The 16,915-nt window shown below is 44.6% G+C and overlaps 1 protein-coding gene across 7 annotated transcripts in view; it reads left to right on the forward strand.

Moving 5' to 3' along the window:
- The first annotated feature begins 6,731 nt into the window (after positions 1-6,731).
- SDCBP (syndecan binding protein) overlaps positions 6,732-16,915 on the forward strand; it is a 69,968-nt gene continuing 59,784 nt past the window's right edge. For 2 of the 7 annotated variants that reach the window (XM_029591341.1, XM_029591347.1), the window contains exon 1: positions 6,732-6,879. The gene's annotated coding sequence lies outside the window, so the exon portion shown is untranslated. Of the gene's footprint in view, positions 6,880-7,176; positions 7,408-16,915 lie in introns of those variants that run through there. The other 5 variants (XM_029591344.1, XM_029591342.1, XM_029591346.1 and 2 more) reach the window with 4 other exon arrangements.

Raw genomic sequence — 16,915 nt, forward strand, 5'->3', positions numbered from 1 at the left:
AGCCCTGGGATATACACTCGTCCCAGAGCTTGCATGCGTCGGCGGGCCTATGCAAAATAGGCTCGGCACGCGCAGGAGGGGTTTTAAAGGGTTATGCGCGTAACCCTTTTAAAATCCGCCACTGTGGCTTGAGCTCACAGTGCAGCACTGCTCAGTGCACACCTGAGCTTTCCGTTTGTACTTTGTGTGTCTGTAGAAGAAATAGTAGATCTAGATCCCACCTTACAACCATACACCCTGTCCTGCAGCTCAAGAAAAGTGTTGCCAGACTCAAACTTCCTTTTAATTTGAGTTTGAAAAAAACAGGAAGTCAATGTCAATCCAGGCAGATTCCAGCTAGTTTAGGATGGTTAAAAAAAATGCTTCTCCTTGATTGGTGCTGCAACCTGGCTTGTTCCTTGTCTCTTGCTGCCCTGGATCTAGTGAGTCCAGGATCAAGTGTGACATCACTGATTGCTAAGCACTGTGCTGCTGCCTTGAGAAGAAAAACCTTTGGAGCTTTGTTTGTCTATAAACTTTAATGGGAAATGAAAATGAATGCAAACCAAAATTTTCATTTATATTTGGGGCACCGGTTATTTTTATTTTTTCCAAAATCCAAAACAAATTTGCCTGATTCATTTCAGATTCCTTATTCCTTTTAAACAAATGCACATTCCTTGAGGTCACTATGTGAACGTACCCAGTAAGATTTGGCTAGAAATACTTATTCAATTATTCTTCCCCTTCAAATCCCTTATTATACTTGCCTGACAAATGTACTTTGTTCAATTATTTTACTTTATTCGGTTATCCAGTGTACCAAATTTGGTGATTTTCCATCCCTGTTTTGGAGAGTTATTTTGCTCCCAAATAGACACACATGGCTCTCTTTTCTATAATTCTTTCCAACAATCTACTTGTTAGAAAAAGGTAATTTCCCCTTTCCAGGGATCAAAGAAGAAGAGCTAGTGCTGTCTATTCTGTCATCAACAGTACAATTAAAATCGCCACCTATTATTAAGGGAGGTGCTGAAAAATCTCCATTATACATAGGGTATCAGTAATAAACTGAAGTACGTTTTTAATAGGGGCATACAGATTGACCAAAGACAAGGTTGAGCACCTTTATTTCTATGTCCAGATAAAGTACAGTTCCGAATCATCATTTCCTTGTTTAAGAACTTTCAAAGGTGCACCTTTTGTGATCAGTATGTCATTTATGAATCCCACACCCCCTTCTACTAATCTATATTTGAAAGCTTTCCCAAAACCATTCCTCTGCATACTTTCCTTGTCTGTTATATTCAAGAATATTGTCCTGGATTTCATGTCCAGGAGATTTTTGCATTCAGAACTCAGAAATTATACTTGTTACTTGCAAGTGCACAATTCGTACTCTAGTATTCATAATCTTAGTCAACCCTGAAATATGTTTGAAAAAACAGTATGTGATATTGGGCCTATTATTTGGTCTGACCATGCGTGAATACACTTGTCACTATCAGGAATAAGTTCCAAGAATTATAACTCCAAAAGCAGATCGATAAACAATTCTCTCTGGGATGATTTCTATGAGGAAACTGAATCCTCTATTAAGCAGTATTTGTCTTTTAATGATAACGCTGACATTTTTACACAAACCTTGTGGGATGCTATGGAAGTGGCTCCAGAGTTAGAAAAGAAGACATTTTGTGCATAGACAACTTCAAGAGGAATTTGCATAAACTAAAAAAGCAGCACCAAGTGATGCAATCATTAAAGTGGAGGAGTAGCCTCGTGCAGGGGTGGACAACTCCAGTCCTCAAGGGCCACAAACAGGCCCGGTTTTCAGGATATCCACAATGAATATGAATGGGATAGATATGCATGCACTGCTTCCATTTTATACAAATCTAATGTTGGAGCTCCAGGACCCTAACATGGATCCTAAGGCTCCCGTGTCATGATTGTTTTCTGTAAGCAGTTTTCTTTAAGCTCCTCTAAGCTCCTTTATGCTCCTTGTTTCTCTTGTTAATTGTTACAATGTAAGCTGCCCACGAGGCGACAGTTTTACTTCCCTGTACACCGGTGTGATATGTATATTATACAGGAACATCGGTCTATAAAAACTAAAAATAAATAAATAAATAAATTTAAAGGGCCATGTTTTAGATAAAATGCCATGGCAAAAAAAAAAAGTGTAGTGGGAGTCAAGTGACCCTCGACTTAACCCAGGGATATCTCGAGTAAAAAGGGGGGTGGTGGGCACAATTTCTTTATTGATAACAGAGTTGGGAGGTGGGGGGGCTGTTGTCATGCATGGTCTTTAATATTTTTTTAACTTCTGAATGTTGGGGCCACTTCAAGTAGCGGCCCCTGAGTTGAGGACCAGATGAGGAAAATAAGGCAAGCCTTTACTCCTTGAGTGGAAAGATTGATAAATTAGCCTCACAATTACACAAAAAGAAAACACAAATTACAGTTTTGCTAATTAGGAATAAATGTGCAGAGATATGCAATACCAGGAAAGAAATTTCAGAGTGCTTTGGTGACTTTTATAAAGAATCGTATATCTCAAATGGGAGTTTCTCAGAATTCTTATACTCCATTTTGGTAAAAACTATTAAACATCAGGATAGGGCTGTTCTGGAAAAAACTGTCAATATCATAGAGATCGTCTGGGCTTTAAATTCTCTTCTGACCAGTAAATCGGTGGAACCTGATGGATTTTCAAAATATTTCTACAAAATATTTGCACAATAAATGTCCACATTACTAAAAAGGGCCCTGAATGAGATTTAAAAGGCAGGAATGTACTGCTATCCTTTCTTCATGTCAATGTTACCATTATACACAAAAGTGGGAAGGCTCCACTATTGTGCAATCTCCTTGATAAACAGTGATGCTAAAATTATCGCAAAAAGTTTTTACAGGTAGCTGGAAAAATGTTTTAGATTTGATCCATAACTGAGTTTATAAAAGGCAGGAATTCTGTAGATAATATCAAAGGAACACATGCCAGGGTTGGTAAGTCAGAGGCTCAGTCCAGGTACTGAGTGTCCGCCCTAGTTCAAGAGGTATACTCGACAGGGGGGTCACATAATAATAATTAAGGATGTGCATTTGTTTAAAACGAAGGTGCAAAATGTGACGTATAAGGGTAAGTCATTTCATTTGGGAAGGGTAATTCATTTCATTCGGGGAGGGGGGGGGGGGAACAAGAAACAAACTGAGGGCCCCAGAAATGAAATAAACCTTATTCGTTGCATTTGTTTTAAATGATTGCATCGGGCCTTGGCCTAGGCCCAAAGCAGTGCTGTGGCCTACTCCCAAGCGCAACGCCAGGGTCTCAGCCTAGGCACAGGCCAACTCCGGGGATACTAAATGTTCCCAGAAATGGAGAGCAGAGCATTTTTTTATCCTTATTATTTTTAATTATTGGATCTTTGAGTCTGCTGCTTTGCAATATTTTATTGGTGTCTGGAAATTTTTTATATGAGCTTTTAATTATTGGATATTCCATTCATCAGCTATTGTGAAATAATCTGTTTTTATTATTATGGTTTTACTGCTATTGATTTTATATTTATTGATTTATCTTATGATGATGTTTCTTTTTTTCCTTTCTTGCACTGCATGCAGAGTCTCTGGCTTGTTGCAGTTTCCAGTTCAGTTTGTGTCTGCATGTTTCTATTTGTGCTTTATGGTCTCTTTATTCTTTTTATGTGAGAGTTTGCACATGTGACTGAGGTGAGGTATTTCTGCTTGTATGTAGTTTCTGTGTAGGGCTCTTTCGCAGCCTGGCTTGTTCTATTTCCCTAATAGGATGAGTATTGATGTTTTAAGGCCTTGTATAATATTTTCAGTGTTGATTTTCTTAGGTAAGGTGGTTAATTGTTTGAGTGCTAGAAGTTGGTGCAGTTTCGGTGTGGGAGGTTTACTATTTATCAGAGATGTACATCGTGTTCTTGTATCGTGTCGGGCTTCGTTTTGGGGCCCCCCCCCGTGGGAAATTTCGTTTTTGTGCAGTTTTTTTTTTCAGGGGGCCCCGATTTTCGGGTTAGTGCACATTAACGGGAGTTAGTGTGCACTAACTCCCGACAGTGCGCACTAACGGGTCAAAGTTAGTGTGCGCTAACCGGAAAAATTCCATTAGTTTTTTGGTTCCCCCCGAACCATACCGAATTAGGCAATTTTGTTGAAATTGCCTAATTCGGGAAAAACAAATGCACATCTCTACTATTTATGCAATTTCTGTTCAGAAAGAGTACATATCTTTCCCTTTGTTATTCTTAACAATAAAAGTAATACTGGGCCTTTTTTTTTAATTTCCACCATGGATTGTAATGAGCAGTGTGTCACTTATGTAAGCATTGTCCATCAGGTGTGTCATGATGGGAAAAAGGTTGAGAGCCACTGCTATAATGTAGACCAAACAGAAGTATTTAACATTTCTTCTTTGCCCTCCGCTATACATTTGTCATCTATTGGTTTTTCAATCCTATCTGTACTGACATACTCAAGGTCTTATCACTCAACGACTTTCCCCTCTTCTTTCTGGTTAACCAGATATTTTTTCCGGCGCTCCTCTTGTGTTGATTTTTATTTTTTCCCCTCTAATTTACACCACAAAAAAAAAGCACAAATAACATACTTTGAGCAAACTCTCATTGGGTGTTCCCAAAATCCACTACATACAATCACTTATGGATTGTTTCTAGATACTAGGTCATCACGATAAAGCAAAATATTATCAGCATTTTATCTTAACTTGACCAATCACAGATGTCCTAGGTCCTGATTAATCAGCAGGTTAATATAACCTAGATTCTATCTAGGTCATATTATCTTCAAGCATGACACATTTTATTACTGATAATAAAGGATCATATATAATTATATGTATTTTCTACCAATCACAATTATCTTTTATCTTGTCCGTGGAGCCAAAAAGACTAACAGTATAGACTTGAGTAGGTTACATATCTTTTATTCTCATTATAATTTAAAATACTAGCTTCTACTTGCTCAATCGAATATATTTTGTCTATTCTGATCTCTAAGAAAACTTATTGGGTAGAGAGCTAAAATAAAATTCTTACAGAGTCATTCATCAAAATGCATTAGGGCCCTATCGCCCACGATAATGCATGTGTTATTTTTCGCATTGCGAGATGTGTATGCAAATTTTTAAAATATAGTCAAAGGGGAGGAGTTTGAACAAATGAGGAGGGTTTAATGTCGTGTGTGATAGTGTGTGTGATAGCATATCGCACAATATAATGCTGGAAATAACCTTTTTTCCTAGTGTTATGCCAAGGAGAGAGAGAGAGTGTGCTTCTGAGATGGCACACCTATTTGTCATCTATTTATTCCACTATAGGAGAGTAACTCGGGGTGAAGTTTTGGTGGTGGTCTAGGGTTTGGGGCGCAGTTTTACATGCAGAGTCAGAGGTACAATCAGCACAGTACACATTAGTGAACATAAGATGTGATTTGGAATGAGGAAAGTTATACAAAGATGAGATTTGTACAATGTACTCTCGCCCTAGCTTGATGCACTCAATGTTCACTGATGTGTATTGTGCTGCCCCTCAAAACCTAGACCACCACCAAAACCTCATCTCAAGTTATTAGTTGACCCTTCCACAGTGGTATAAATAGTTTACTTATATGAGAGCCTTCTAAAGAGTCTCTCTCTCTCCCCTAAACTAGTTCAAAATATTCCTATTTTCTCCTGGTGTACTCAATTTGGTAACTTTCTGTCCCTCTTTGGAGTGCTATTTTGTCCCCAGAGAGACATGGACAGCTTTTATATTCCATATGTTGCGAAGCATAAAAACTGCTGAAAAGCAAAGGTCTTCTTAATAAGTTTAATGGTTTAATGGTTTATTAAATTTTATATACCGACACATCGGACAAACCTTCACATCGGTTTACATAATGTAAAAATTGGAAATACAATAGTCATAAATAGTAACAGCTAAGATTATATAAAGTAAAAGAAGAAATTTAGCTGTTAAAAGAAATAAAACCTAAAATTAATAAATACATATTCATAAAATTATTATAAAACACATTAAACTAAATAGAATAAAAGATCTAGAAGGTAACTCCTCAAGATGGTTAAATACTTCATTCTTATAATCACTTATAATAAGTGGCAAAACCTTCAGTTATTTCTGGAATCCCCAGAAAACCATATTTCCTGTTTATTGTACATATGTTAAAAAAAATGTCAAATGAAATGTTTGACTGTAACTGTTTGATGACTGTGTGACATCAGCAACCACAAGGAAGTCAGCTGAGAATGACAAGGCTACCTAGTCACAATTTATATTGCCACACATAAACAGAAATTATGCCCTGCTTCCCTAAGGTTTAGTAGTTTCCTGCACGTTTATTTATAAAGGAAATGAATGATTTGAAATGCACACACTAACATATAAATGTGCATAGATTATGGATATGAACACATACTTCCTTATACTAAACACATTGTACAATATGCCGTATATGTTTAGTTAGTATGTATATAATGCAAAATTTATGCATACTATGTTTGTGTATTTCAAATCATTAATTACCTCAAACTTTGTTTTCATTTCTCTGCTGCTGGCGCCCTTTTAGAAGTTCACCATTTCCTCATTCATTAATGCAACCTAAGCTGACCATCCTCTGGTGACCAATTCACCCAGCGATCACGTAGCTGCGCTCCGTAGGCCTAAGACTAGGTGGGGGAGGCGGGGGTTGGGATGGGTTAGTTTTGTGACGTAGCTGGTTTCGCTCCCTGCCGCGTGACTTCTAGAAAGAAGGTGGGAGGTGGAGGTAGGCGTAGAGGGAAGAGTTGCTAAGGGAGGACGGGCAGACTCATTGGTCATCGCAACAGCAGAAGTTCTATAGCTCGCGCCCCGATCGGTAAGTGTTCGCCGTATTCCAGGGCGGGCGAGCGAGATGCCCTCGCTCTTAGTCCGGATCCCGTGGTGGATTTCGGGGGAGGGGGGGAAGGTGACGGGCTCCTGGCGAGAGGCGGAAAGGGGAAGCAGCCAGCCGATCGTCCTCGTACTTCGTGAAGTGGGGGCCGCTGCCTCACGGAAGCTGCTGTCGCCCTCGGGCATGTAGTCAGGCCCCCTCCCTTTCTTTCTTTCTCCTTTGCGTGAGTTCCAGTCCTGAGATCCCGGGATTTCCTCTCCCTCCCCCCGCTTCCCTGGAGGCGGAGGGGTCTCGCGGGCGGTGGTGATGGTGTTGTGAAAGCATTGTACTCTGAGCAGGGCTTGGACAGGGGGCGGTCTGACGCCGGCTGATATTGGTGCGTCTTGAGGCTGACGTCGGTGTGGGCTGTTCTCCCCCCTCCGGGCCCCTGTCTTGTGCTCTCTGTATTCATTCACGTGCAACCTTTTGGCTTTTTCTTGAATTGCGATAGACTGGAACAGAGTTAAAATCTTGGTAAGTCTGCCAGAAGAAAAAAAAACAACAGTTTTTAGTGGGGGTTTTTTTTTTGTAGGTAAATGAATGTGAAAAAAATCTCTCTTCGCTTTAAGAGGAACCGAGATGTTTTGGATATCAAACAGGACAAAGGCTCTGTAAGAGAAATGATAGATAATTATAACTAAGATAGGTGGTAGAAATAGTTTGTATATGGCATTTGTCATTTTGTAGAGTTTTTAATTATTGTCTTTATTGTAAACGACCTTTATCTTTAGACCGTGTGGTATAAAAGTGACTTTAAACAAAATGTTGCACTTTAGTGTCTGGAATCGTAAAAATGAAATTTGGCACTTTCTACTGTTTTTAAAGGGTTGAGGTTTGTGGTTTTCACAGCATGTAATGCAGAGTTGCAATAGCTGTTCTGGTCTTGGGGGGGGAAGAGAGGTTTTCCTTTGATAAACAGGCTGGATTAGCCATTACATTTGGTTGACGTCAATCAGTGGCAGAAAGGACTTAAGTAGAGCTTCGAACTCTATTGAGCATGGGTGTTGTCTTGAGAACCTCCCTGGTCATTTTTTGCTAAAGCTTTGGAAGTGTACTTTTGTCCTGCTAATTTTTCTTCAAAGTATCGTTTTTCCCTCAATTCTTCTTTTGCCATGTCTCCTTTCTGTTGTTCCACAACAGCACTTTTAAGTACTTTCAACTTAAGTAAATATTTTGTTGCCCCCCCCCTTTTTTTTTTTTTTAATGAAATACAGAAATGTCAGGCCAGAAGGAAAAATCTATTATGTTGAGTGGAGTTTAAAGCTGTCCTGTAGCAAAATCATGCCCCTCTCACTGATAGCCATGAATTATTACCGCTACCTTGGGCCGGACCATGGTCAGAAAAACCGACACACCTGCAGACAGATATTCCTGTGCCCACAGCGTTCTAGGGCTTTAAGCATGGAAGAACCACATACATTTCTTCAGAGTCACAGTAGATGATCTTCCTGCAGTGTAGTGTCATCTATCTCATTGGGAAAAGACTTAACCAGAAGTTCATAGAAAACTCCCTCATCCATTCAGGCTAAGACTGTGGGGTCGAGTTCTGCTGGCCACTGTATATTGAAGCATAAGCATCATTATTCCTTGGAGCTGGCTCAGCATTCATCAACGACTTATAAACAAGCTAAGCATGTTGCAGTATAGTCATCTGTTGCGATCCTGCCCGCGAGGAGCGCGGGCAGGCTCTTACCTTCTCGCAGCCAGTCGGGCTGCTGACGCTGCTGCTTGTCTTTCCCTGAATCAGCTGGGCCGTCCCCGCAGCTGTTGCCATGCGGCCGGCTCCTCTGCTCCTGTTTCTGCCTTCCCCCGATGTGCTGCTGCGATCCCGGGACCTTCAGCCAGAGGGAGGCCGTCCCTCCCAGTGCCTGCTTCAGCCCGGGTCCTCCTGGCAGGGAGCCGTCCCTGCCGGTGCCTGCAGCCTCTCCAGCTCCCTGCAGCCAGCACTTCTCTCTTCAGCCTTGCAGCGTGGAGCAGTGCCTGCAGCCTGCTACAGCCCCCTGTTTACCCTGCAGCCAGCCTTACCTCTCTCTGCTTCTTCCTGCTTCAGTCCTTGCGGCTGGGAGCTGCTCCAGCGACCTGCCTTCACCCAGCTCCAGTCCAGGGCTGCTCCGCGGCTTCCTTGGGCCCCTCCACGTGGCTGAGGACGCCACCAGCTTCCAGCTCTTCTCTCCAGCTCCCTAGGGCGCGGGCGCGCGCCTCTCGTCTGTTCTTCAAGGGCCAGCCAGGTGTGGCCCCTGCTGGCTCCTCCCTGGGCGTTGTCCACCTCAGCTCTACAAAGGGATTCAACGTTCAGTCTGTCTTTGCCTTCGCAAGGAGTTGTCACTCCTGAGATCCTCGTTCCAGGAGCTGCCTTGTGTTCCAGCCTTCTGCAAGGTCCAGTGTTCCATGTTTCCTGTCGGAGCTTCTTGTCCAGTTGTTCCAGTCCTGATGTCTTCAGTTGTTCCAGTCCTGATGTTTGCTTGTTCCTGTTCCTGCCTTGAGGTCTGATTCCTATCCAGTATCCATGATCCAGTCCAGATATTACAAGCCTTGCACCTTGTTCCTGAAACTCGCCTGAAAGCTAAGTCCCTTGCCCTTGAACCTCTTGAAAGCTAGCACCTTGATCCTGTGTCCTCCAATGTCCTGGTACCTCGCGGCAAGCCACGCCGTGGTCCATGACCAGCCCTCGGGGCGGGCTGTTTAGGGCCATCTGTGATGCAAGCCATGTACCTCGTTTCTAAGTCTCTGAGAAGTCCTTGTTCCTGATCCTGTTACCTGCCTTGGCTGCCGGTGTGCAGCAATCTTGCTTTGGCTGCCGGTGTGCAGCAACCAGCTTCTTCCCTGTTACCTTGATGTCGGTGCCAGATCCAGTTCCTGATCCAGTCCCATATGTTCTGCCCTTCGTCTTGTCTGGCTCCTGAGCCTTCTGGCCTGTTGGGCCCTGGAGTGGCCAACGGGTGGGATTCGTCCCTGTGCTTTGGAGCTTCCCTTCCTGCCAGCCGACGGGGCTTCGGATGTCAGTATCCCAGCATCGGCGTTCGCTTCGCCTGGATCTCTCCTGCATTCTCCTGTTCTCAGCGTGGTCCGTGGCCTGCCCTCCAAGGCAGTGTTGGGGATGCCTGGGACAGGGTGGCCCTTGACTCAGTCCCAGGAGTGGTCTGAGCAGGGTGTCCTGAGGGACAGTGCCCATGTCTTCCTTCAGCCCTTGTTCCTGAGTCTACATCTGCACCTTCAGTGCCTCACTTCTGAACCTACATCTGCACCTTCAGTGCCTCACTTCTGAACCTACCCCTGCACCTTCAGTGCCTCACTTCTGAACCTACCCCTGCATCTTCAGTGCCTCGCCTCTGAATCTACCTCTGCACCTCCAGTGCCTTGCCTCTGAGTCTACGTCTGCACTCCCAGTACCTTGCCTCTGAGTCTACGTCTGCACTCCCAGTACCTTGCCTCTGAGTCTACGTCTGCACTCCCAGTACCTTGCCTCTGAGTCTACGTCTGCACTCCCAGTACCTTGCCTCTGAGTCTACGTCTGCACTCCCAGTACCTTGCCTCTGAGTCTTACGTCTGCACTCCCAGTACCTTGCCTCTGAGTCTACGTCTGCACTCCCAGTACCTTGCCTCTGAGTCTACGTCTGCACTCCCAGTACACTGCTTCTGAGTCTACGTCTGCACTCCCAGTACACTGCTTCTGAGTCTCGTCTGAATCTATGTTCCAGTCTTCGCTGTCCTGGCCTCCGTCCGGCCTGCCGCTTCGTGCCGTACCCTGCGGCAGGTCCGAAAGGGCTGGGAACGGTCGGAGGACTGTTCACAAGACCAACATTGCGTTGTTGGGTCTTCCGAAGTGTGCAGGTCCGGAGGAGGGCCTGTCGCCTGGTCATCACTCAAGTCTTGCTTCCGTCCTACCCATGCTCGGGCATGCCACGCCTCCCGCGGCCCTCTTCGGAATCCTCTGGGGCGAGCCGCGGCCCAAGGACACCTCTCTCAGGAAGTGGGATCGCTCTCCGAGCGCTCCGCAACAGTCATCAGTATGCACTTTTGTGTCCCATTACTGCCTGGACAATATCTGAGTGAAAGTAACAAGTGGTTTTGCATAGCTTGTTCACCCAGTAGTCTACTCTATGGTGGGGTCTGGGTTGCTTATTTAGTAAATGCTCCGCTGCAATCCTCAGCTTGAGACTCCTCCACATATTAATTCAGCCCTGCTTATTGACAAAAAAAGCAAGTTTGCTTACTATAAACAGCATTTTCCTGGACATACTCAGATCATTCCAGACTAGTGGGTTTATACCTCTGGAGGCAGAGAACAAACCCTTGAGGCACTGCTATATAACTGAGAGTGCCACCTGCAGTCCCTCAGTATTTCTCTGTCTCCAGCAGATGGTAGAGTTGCAAACCTGCAGTCCTGCCTGACCTGGAAGTTTATGAAGTGGTGCAGCGCCCCGAGGTGTCAGGTTCAGATTGGATACCCCTGGCTGTTTCAGCCGACTGTTTCCGGGGCCCCTGATAGCCAGGGGACTGGCTCACTTTCGGTGCCCCAATGTCCCCTCCTGCTCGCCGCTGAGCTCTCCAGGGAAGTATCCCTGCTGGGGATTTTTGCTTCTTTCTCTTTGTGGGCAAAGCTAATTAAAAAAAAAAAAAAAGCCTGCATTTGCTTCTGCAGAGACTGTGGAGAGTTTCCAGTCCGGGATAATTGGGCTGGGGGGGTTGGCCTTCGGAGCTGTTGGGGCCGGTAAGAGAGTGGGAGCAGTGTGGGCAGGTGGGACTCACGGTGTCATCGCTGTAGACTGCCTGAGTCCCCTCTCCCTGTGCACTGGTTGTGCTTCGGGGTGGGGGGGGGGTGGAGGGACTCACCTCCAAGGAGCCCAAGCTCAGGAGGGCCTCCTGATCGGGGGGGGGGGGGGGGGAGACACGACTGCGGCGGGGGTCAAGAGATCGCAGCGACACTGAATCCCTCCTTTCCCCTGCGGTGCAGGGACGTGGCGAGGACCAGGAGGAAGGGGAGGAGTCTCCATTCAGTAGCCCTGAGTGGGCCTTGGGGGAGGCTTTTCCCTAGAGTTTATTTTGCTGATGCACGAAGCCTTCCTGGCTCGGAAGTGTAGTGTAGGGGAGCTTTGGTACATCCCACTAGTCTGGAATGATCTGGGTATGTCCAGGAAAGGAAAATTTGATTTTACCTGGTAATTTTCATTTCTGTAATACTGCAGATCATTCCAGAGGCCCACCCTGATGTGGCTGCCGAAAGACTGACCCCCGACTGGGTTTTTAAATGCATTTTTCAAAAAAAAAAACCAAACCAAAAACTTTTTTTTGGCTATTGAGAATTTTCAATCTGGTTGAGTTCCACAGTTGACAGGAGTTATGGGTTATGGTGTTGTCACGGTTCAGTTCAGGGTATTCTAACCCTACCTCCATTAGCCAGAATGTATGATTTAGGGGAATTGTATAAAAGAGCAATGTTGCTAACAAAATTTCCCGAGAATCCAAATGTGTCAAGGACCGAAAACATATATGGCCATGAGACTCTATCAAAGGCTTTTTCCGAGTCAAAACTGACCGCCAGCGCCGGGATATCCATTTTTATAGAATATTGCATGGCTGTAAGAAGTTTAATGATATGGGATCCCACTGACCTGCCTTTAATGAAACCCACCTGATGAAGTAAAATAATTGAGGGAAGAATAAGATTTAACCGATTCGCGAGAATTTTCGTGAAAAGCTTTAGGTCATAGTTTAATAAGGAAATTGGGCGATAAGAGGTGGGGAGGGTGGGGAGGGTGGGGCCTTTCCAGGTTTTGGTAGAATGGTTATGTATGCATTTGTAAAAGTTTCAGGAAATTTGCCCTGCAAAAGAGCCTGCTGATAGAAAGCTTGTAGAGGAACCACGATTCTTTCTTTCAAGAGTTTGTAATAGTTGAAGGGGAAGCCATCTGGGCCTGGAGATTTCCCTAGTTTACTATTGGTTATGGCATCCAAAATTTCATGTGTTTGAATGGGGTATTTAAAATGTCTAATTGCTGGAGGGAGATGCGTGGAACAGACAAGGTACGAAAAAAGTCCTCATCTACACTAGAACCAAGTCTATCCTCCCTGTAGAAATCTTTAAGGGAGTTGCAAATATCATTAGGTTGAGTAACCCAGCATTCTTGTGGGGTTTTCAGTTTCTCTATATATGATTTCCCCTTGGTTACTCAAACTGCATTTGCTAAAAGCCGGCCAGCCTTGTTACCAAATAGATTTTTCCACTGTTCATAATTTCTTAAATTAAGCTGAGATCGTTGGTGTAGGTAGGAATTTAAAGAGGTAAGAGTGGTAAAGTAGGCCTACCTAGTTTCTGGATTTAGTGTTCGGATCATTTTGAGTTTGATGTTACTCAATTCTAATTCTAAATCTAGGATGGCTTTGTTTAACTTCATATTTCTGGCTTTAACATAGGCTATGATTTCACCTCTTAGCACCGCTTTGCTAGCAGCCCAGAATAGTGAGGAATTGGAGACGTGGATGTGGTTATGATGGGCGAAAGTTCCCACTTATCTATCAAATATTGTTTAAAAACTTTATCACTTTGTAAGAAAGCTGGCAATCTCCATTTTCTGAAGGATTTAGTGTTATCTGAGAAAATAAGGTCAACCCATATAAGAGAGAGGCCCTATGGCTATATCAGACCAATCTCCGCTCTAGTAACTTGTGGGAAAAAAACACTGGGATTCCAGAATGTGATCCATTCGTGAAAATGAGTTGTGAGCTCTAGATGCATGTGTAAAATTCTTGGAGGTAGGATGGAGGCTCCTCCAGTAATCAAGTACCTGAAGTTGTTCACATAAAAACTGAATACCTTTAGGAGCACTAGCAGGATTTGGGGGAGTCTGTGCTGGAAGCCTGTCCTCTGACAGGTCTGCTACACAGTTAAAATCACCTGCTACTAGTAGCCATCCCTGCTTGGTGGGTTAAAACGGTTTGAGATAAATTTTCAAAGAAATGCTGGTAGATATTCCAGTCCATAAATATTGCCCAGAGTAATCATACGTCCATTGATAGAACCTACCACAATTATGAAGCGGCCCATCGGATCTGTGATCTCTTTAGACAGAGTGAACGAGAGGGATTTGTGGATGAGTATGGCCACACCTGCCTTTTTGCCCAGCGCATTAGAAAAGAAACAGGAGCCGACCCATTCTCTTAATTTTTTATGTTCTGATTCTGAAAGGTGAGTTTCCTGGAGACACACTAATTGAGCATTTTGCCTTTTCAAAAATTGCCATACTTTTTCCCGTTTAATTGGTGATCCCAGACCATTAACATTAAGGGCTGCAAGTCATATGGGATCACTCATTTCCCCCGGCGAAATGCGATGGGCTGCTCGTAAAGCAAATACGTAACCTGCCCTGAGTTTCCCAGCCTAAACTCAAGGGCCAAGAGAACAGTTATCTGATAGAGAGAAAGTCCTGAATTACTGTGTCATATATAAGCGTGGATTCAAACGGTACATCAGATTTTTGAGCTACACCAAAACAAGTTGTCAGAGTGTTAGGAACCCTGCCTGCCCCTCTTCCCTTCTGCCCTTCCCTTTTGGACCACATATCTATAGGCCACATGAACCTATAGAAAGGGGAGGTATGTCTGAGATGTGTGCGCACCAGCCCACCTAAAGTATTGAGCAGTATAAGGATATTGCCTAAATATCAATAAGGACATTGCCTAAATTTTGGGTATATGTATATAAAATACACTCCCAGTGGAGTGTATATAAGCACATATCAAATTGTCACACAAGATCCTCTTTTTATTAGCATTTAGAAAAATATCAAACATTCATATTACATTTATCATTGGTACAATACATGATATTTATTCCATCAGTTTTCACCACAATTCTTAAAAATATCCCACTCACACACACTCATACAACCCTATTACATTCATAAAAACTCTTCCTATACATGAGAGATGACCACATTCAATCTGCCCACAATTAGATCTTAGATTGAACTTCACAACAATATGGGGCGGATTTTAAGAGCCCTGCTCGCTTAAATCCGGGCGGATTTACGCGAGCAGGGCCCTGCGTGCCGGTGCGCCTATTTTACATAGGCCTACCGGCGCGCGCAGAGCCCCGGGACTCGCGTAAGTCCCGGGGTTTTCCGAGGGGGGGGGGGGCGGGCCCGATCCGCGTGGCGTTTTCGGGGCGGGACGTAGCGTTTCGGGGGCGGGTCCGAGGGCGTGGTTACGGCCCAGGGCGGTCCGGGGGCTTGGCCGCGCCCTCCGGACCCTGCCTCCAGGTCGCGTCCCGGCGCGCTAGCGGCCCGCTGGCGCGCGGGGATTTATGTCTCCCGGGAGGCGTAAATCCCCCGACAAAGGTAAGGGGGGGGTTTAGACAGGGCCGGGGGGGTGGGTAAGGGAGGGGAAGGTGAGGGGAGGGAACGGAGGTAGGCTGCGCGGCTCGGCGCGCGCCGGCTATACGGAATCGGTAGCCTTGTGCACGCCGATCCAGGATTTTAGCGGATACGCGCGGCTACGCGAGTATCTACTAAAATCCAGCGTACTTTTGTTGGCGCCTGATGCGCCAACAAAAGTACGCCAAATCGCGCTTTTTGAAAATCTACCCCTATCTGTTTTATGTCTTATCTCATTAATTCATATATTTGATTACTCAATTCTCTCTTTGATATAAAGCTCTCCTTAAATTAATTTCTTATCACCAAACCCTCCTTAATCCCCCTTTTTTTTTAACCAATCGGTCCCTCAATCTTTTTCACCAATCCCTACAGGGCCCTTGTTTCACCTCATGGCATCATCAGGGGAATTTGAAAAAAATGCAGTTGTTAACACACAGAGGTTTTCACCATCATTATATCTCTAATACATTCAGGGCATATTCCTCCAAAAATGAAGGGCATTTGCTTATATCCTTGCGAGATTCTCAATTCACCACTGTTCTTACAAAATCCTGCTGTGTTTGTAGATTCACCACTGGTCTGTCTTAAAACTTCCAAAACTTTCCTTCATTAGAATCCACGTACATTTTCTGCACCAATAACCGCTGTCTTCAAACCTTACAAAGATCTTCCCAAAAAGGCTTAATTTGCATCTTCAATGCGTTTAATCACCACCACCTTCCTTTCTTCTGACTGCTGCCAGTCTTTCCCTCAGCTTTTAAACCTTCATATTTCCATTCCATGTTGCTTACAAAAATTTCACCTGGTAATTAGAAGAAAACTGATTACACTATAGAGATTGCTTATACACTATAGAGATAGGGTAGGTCAATCAGTTTTCTTCTAATTACCAGGTGAAATTTTTGTGAGTGTGTGTATGTATATACTATATATATTTAGATATACACAAAAACCGTAGGACTATGCAATGCCATTCTCCAGGATGCCTTGTAGGGGAGAAAACACCCCCCCCCCCCCTTCATGATCCAAACTCTTGGAGGCTGGAAGTCTAAGTTGAAGCCTCCGGACCGTGTATATGAGCTGCCGGCTGCGTTGCTGGATTTGAAAGGAGACTAACAAATACAAGTCCTTGGTCCACTGACCGTGTTCAGGCTAAAATCCTTCGAGGAAGGTTTGAATTCTGCAGGCCAAAGGAAAACAGACCGCCCAACTTACGGCCAAGATCTCGTCCAGGGCCAGCTGGCCCAGGTCCCCCTCCAGTTGCTGGTGCCTTTGATCCGCATATCACTAGGTCATAGGTACGGACTGTCCTTACCCAGCATGGTAAAAAATGTTGTCGGCATGCCCTGAGAAGGGCCAGCGCCCTCCCCCCCCCCCCCCCCTTTTTATCCGAATAAGTTTTGGAGATGATAGGGAGAGTTCCCCGTACCGGCACAGCTGGTAAGAGCGAATGCAGCCCCCTCTTCTTAACTTCCTGGGCCGTTATGACATCAGTGGCATACGTGATGGTGAAGTGTGGGTGACGTCGGTGGAGATTTCAACAAACTTTATTAAAATCGCTATTCCCAGGATCCCTCGTGCAGCCTTGGTAGACCACCGTCTGGATC

The sequence above is a fragment of the Rhinatrema bivittatum genome, chromosome 2, assembly GCF_901001135.1.
Source record: "Rhinatrema bivittatum chromosome 2, aRhiBiv1.1, whole genome shotgun sequence".
In the NCBI taxonomy this organism is placed as follows: Eukaryota; Metazoa; Chordata; class Amphibia; order Gymnophiona; family Rhinatrematidae; genus Rhinatrema; species Rhinatrema bivittatum.